Source organism: Delphinapterus leucas, chromosome 14 (assembly GCF_059928025.1).
Source record: "Delphinapterus leucas isolate spDelLeu-1000000601 "Yukka" chromosome 14, BTC_Dleu_Yukka2, whole genome shotgun sequence".
NCBI classification, from domain to species: Eukaryota; Metazoa; Chordata; class Mammalia; order Artiodactyla; family Monodontidae; genus Delphinapterus; species Delphinapterus leucas.
In genome coordinates this window covers 79392949-79398233 of record NC_143142.1, presented here as the reverse complement: position 1 = coordinate 79398233, position 5285 = coordinate 79392949, and the positions used below count along the sequence as shown (strand labels likewise).

The following is a 5285-nucleotide window of genomic DNA, read 5'->3' as shown; positions in this document are numbered from 1 at the left end:
ACTGTCGATTTCCTCTTTTATAGCTGTTAGCACCTGCCTTATGTATTGAGATGCTCCTATGTTGGGTCCATGAATGTTTACAATTGTTATATCTTCTTTTGGATTGATCCCCTGATCATTATGTAGTGTCCTTCCTTGTCTCTTGTAACATTGTTTATTTTAAAGTCTGTTTTATCTGATATGCCTATAGCTACTCCAGCTTTCTCTTGATTTCCATTTGCATGGAATATCTTTTTCCATCCCCTCACTTTCAGTCTGTATGTGTCCCTAGGTCTGAAGTGGGTCTCTTGTAGACAGCATATAGATGGGTCTTGTTTTTGTGTCCATTCAGCAAACCTGTGACTTTTGGTTGGAGCATTTAATCCATTCACGTTTAAGGTAATTATCAATATGTATGTTCCTATGACCATTTTCTTAATTGTTTTGGGTTTGTTTTTGTAGGTCCTTTTCTTTTCTTGTGTTTCCCACTTACAGAAGTTTCTTTAGCATTTGTTGTAGAGCTGATTTGGTGGTGCTGAGTTCTCTTAGCTTTTGCTTCTCTGTAAAGCTTTTGATTTCTCCATAGAATCTGAATGAGATGCTTGCTGGGTAATGTAATCTTGATTGTAGGGTCTTCCCTTTCATCACTTTAAGTATGTCATGCCACTCCCTTCTGGCTTGTAGAGTTTCTGCTGAGAAATCAGCTGTTAACCTTATGGGAGTTCCCTTGTATGTTATTTGTCATTTTTCCCTTGCTGCTTTCATAATAATTTCATAATAATTTTTCTTTGTCCTTAATATTTGCCAGTTTGATTACTATGTGTCTCAGTGTGTTTCTCCTTGGGTTTATCCTGTATGGGACTCGCTGCATTTCCTGGACTTGGGTGGCTATTTCCTTTCTCATGCTAGGGAAGTTTTCGACTATAATCTCTTCAAATATTTTCTCTGGTCCCTTCTCTCTCTCTTCTCCTTCTGGGACCCCTATAATGCGAATGTTGTTGCATTTAATGTTGCCCCAGAGGTCTCTTAGCCTGTCTTCGTTTCTTTTCATTCTTTTTCTTTAGTCTGTTCCGCAGCAGTGAATTCCACCGTTCTGTCTTCCAGGTCACTTATCTGCTGTTCTGCCTCAGTTATTCTTCTACTGATTCCTTCTAGTGTAGTTTTCATTTCAGTTATTGTATTATTCATCTCTGTTTGTTTCTTCTTTAATTCCTCTAGGTCTTTGTTAAACTTTTGTTACATCTTCTCAATCTTTGCCTCCATTCTTTTTCTGAGATCCTGGATCATCATCATTATTCTGAATTCTTTTTCTGGAAGGTTGCCTATCTCCACTTCATTTAGTTGTTTTTCTGGGATTTTATCTTGTTCCTTCATCTGGTACATAGCCCTCTGCCTTTTTATCTTGTCTATCTTTCTGTGAATTTGGTTTTTGTTCCACAGGCTGCAGGATTGTAGTTCTTCTTGCTTCTGTTGTCTGCCCTCTGGTGGATGAGGCTTTCTAAGAGGCTTGATGGGAGGGACTGGTGGTGGGTAGAGTTGACTATTGTTCTGGTGAGCAGAGCTCAGTAAAACTTTAATCCACTTGACTGTTGATGGGTGGGGCTGGGTTCCCTCCCTCTTGGTTGTTTGGCCTGAGGCAACCCAACACTGGAGCCCATGTGGGCTGTTTGGTGGGGCTATTGACAGACTCTGGAAGGGCTCACACCAAGGAGTACTTCCCAGAACTTCTGCTGCCAGTGTCCTTGTCCCCACAGTGAGCCACAGCCTCCCCCTGCCCCTGTAGGAGACCCTCCAACACTAGCAGGTGGGTCTGGTTCAGTCTCCCCTGGGGCCACTGCTCCTTCCCCTGGGTCCCAATGTGCACACTACTTTGTGTGTGCCCTCCAAGAGTGGAGTCTGTGTTTCCCCCAGTCCTGTCAAAGTCCTGCAGTGAATTCCCACTAGGCTTCAAAGTCTGATTCTCTAGGAATTCCTCCTCCCGTTGCCGGACTCTCAGGTTGGGAAGCGTGACATGGGGCTCAGAACCTTCACTCCAGTGGGTGGACTTCTGTGGTATAAGTCTTCTCCAGTCTGTGAGTCACCCACCCACCGGTTATGGGATTTGATTTTACTGTGATTGCACCCCTCCTGCTGTCTCATTGTGGTTTCTCCTTTGTGTTTGGATGTGGGGTATCTTTTTTGGTGAGTTCCAGTGTCTTCCTGTCGATGTTTGTCCAGCAGCTAGTTGTGATTATGGTGTTCTCACAAGAGGGTATTAGAGCACGTCCTTCTACTCTGCCATCTTGGTTCCTCTGCACCTTTTTTATTTTTTGAGAAATAAAAGGTTGTGGCATAAATATATCATCAGATCAGGAAAGGGTTTATTTTTAAGCCTTTATTTTAACTTTATTTTTAAGTTAATCACATTTAAATGAGGAAGTAATACTCAATACCTAACTTACATTCAGAAGCAAACAACAATAGACATATTTAAGAAAAGCATTTTAGGCTTTTACTGTCTAACTTGAACTGACAAAACCTTAGCTCTTATAAGAAGAAACAAGATAAGCATCTGTGTGTGTGTGTGTGTGTGTGTGTGTAGTAAAGATATAATGTTAATTCAGTAGCCGAGAAGGAGGACCTGGCAGAACAAAGTGAGTGGGAGGAGGTCGGGGGACAGGTGGGGAGATTCTTTAAAAGCATATTATTCACTAAAAGAAAGATTTCACAGAGCTATGTATTATAAAAATCTATTCCAAACTAACATATTCCTCCACTGTGCTTTCATGCCACTTGGAGCATTTATTTTACTACTCTTCACATTGTATCATGGCTACCTATGGCTTAACCACACATTAATACCTTACTTACTTTCTAGTCACTATCAAAGCTTATGTAAGAAACAGCCAGCTAAGCAACTGTGTAAGGCATCAGTCCTTAAGGTGTACCAAACAACTTCTGGAATGAATTTGAATTATTATCTCAGCTAGCTCATATAACTCACGTCACCCCTTCTATAATAGTGAGATGTGTGTTGGTTCAGATCCTGTACTGTCTTTGAGAGGTCAACACCAACACTCCTATTTGTTTTGCATTTTGCAACAAACAAGTGCTAATTAAAGGGTGTGATTATAGGCAGGGCCACCAAAATTTAAATCTATCAGTCACTTGTATGTAACAGGTGAATGCTAAGAGAAATCCGCTTCCTGCAAGAATGAAAACCGTTCTCAGCAATCAGATTATTGACATTCCAGAGAATGTCGACATCGCTCAGAAGAGACACACAGTAATTATGAAGGACCCCAGAGGACTTCAATCACATCAACATTAAAAAGTCTCCTTGGAAAGAAAAATAGATTCCAGGTTGACAAGTGATGGGGAAATAGAAAGGAACTGGCTATGGTTTTGACCCTCCATAGACATGTACTGGGCTTCCTTTACACTGGGCTTCCTTTGCAAGCTGAGGTCTACATATGCTCACTTCCCATCAATGTTTTTATTCTGGAGGATGGGTCTCTTGTTCACATCTGAAATTTATTGGGTAAAAAATACATCCACAATGTTTGGATGACACCAGTCATCTGTTTTTCAGTATCTCAAACCCCAAAAGATGAGTTCATTCTTGAAGGAAACACATTGAAAATGTGTCATACTCAGATGCTTTGATTCAGCAAAACACAATAGTTAAAAAAAATTTGGATTGTATCTAGGAACAGTTCAACAGGCTGATGAATAATATCTAAGAATTGTCCAGCTATGGAAAAAACAAGAAGCCAGATGATTCTTAAGATCTATTTGTGATATTTTAAAGATGCAACAAAGCCCTGCATTTAAAGAACAAAAAAGGAATCGATGCTTGTTACAGTACCATTTATCAAGAATGAGTTATTAATTATTTCATTTAAAACATGTATTTGCTTGTTCTTTCATCTAATCATCAAATATTATTGAACACATAAAAGATTCTGGACACTGTTAAACAATCTAGAAATGGCAGAAAACAAGATGCAGCACATGGAACTATTTGGAAGCAAATATATGAGGAGCCTATTAAATATTTGAGAATTTGTGAAGTATCCCTACTGTCTTGGAGACATGCTTTGTCAGAAATGAAAGAAACTTCTCTGAGGCAAAGTCTCCTGGTATGTGGGAGGGGGAGCCTCCTGAGACGGGGAACTCCATGCAGCCTAGATCCTTGAGTACCTCCTTTTGCCACATCAGGAAAGAGCCAGGGCCTGAGTTTTAGAGCATCACAAGTGTACACTTTAGCAAAATGATAATTGATACTCATAAAACAGAATAACCTAATAGAAGAAACCACTAGAAAGGTGAGAGCATAACTACTATGAAAAATTAAACTGAATAACATCACAGTAAATTTGACAATCTAAAGTGTGTCAAACATGTCAATTAAATATGTAAATATTCTCAATGAGATCAGCTGGGATATATGTTTACAGAAAAACTAAATAGAAATAGGTAGTTTGAAAAATATAGATTGATATTAAAGATTCAATTGATCATAAGTATGCATAGAAAAAAGTAATGAAGAGCTGTAAACTAGGCCACAGCAACAGAAAAGAGAAAAATAATAGAAAAGAGTAGTGATGTTATGGGAAAAATTAAAACAACAACATTTGTATAACAGGAGTTAACACATTTAAATAGGTTAAACATTTAAATAAATATACTGAGAGTGTGTAAAAATTAAAAGAAACTTTTTCAGGGAATAAGACTTTTATGTAACTTATAAAATTGAACAAATACAAGCACTGTAGGAACCACAACTTTTCAGTCTGTTGGATAATTAATGTTCATTTAACTAAGAATTAAACATTTATTCCTTCATAGAAGCTATATTTCAGAGAGTAAGAAATGGAGTTACAGTGGCAGTAGATATAGCAATGCATGTTCTGATTATTTTTTGTACACAAGTTTTGAAATATATGAGCATATCTTGATTTACACTTATTTTTGTCTAAAATAAACTGATCAGTTGTTAGAGGGGAAAACTCATTTTAGCAACCACCTTTTTTTCAAATGGGTGCCAATTTGCTTTGAATGAGGAGATTGCATTGTCAGACATATAGGCAGGTGTCTTCTGTAAGGCATATTCAGAAGAAAAATGATAAGAAGGATTTTTAAAGCCTTCTGTGGGTGGACTCCAACACTAGTATTGATGGAATCCTTTAAATTATTTTAAATTATATATCATTTTGATGCCTACAAGAATTTCCTAGTGATAAAATTCAAGAAAATTTTTGGTATAGAGAATGAAGTAGAAGGAAAGGTTTTATTTTTTGGTTTTTGTTTTTAAAGACTGGTGC

The 5285-nt window shown here is 38.0% G+C and overlaps 1 pseudogene; it reads left to right on the top strand.

The window, feature by feature from the left end:
* Positions 1 to 2934: 2934 nt before the first annotated feature.
* On the top strand, positions 2935 to 4180 carry LOC111180157 (large ribosomal subunit protein uL6 pseudogene; annotated as a pseudogene).
* Positions 4181 to 5285: the final 1105 nt, after the last annotated feature.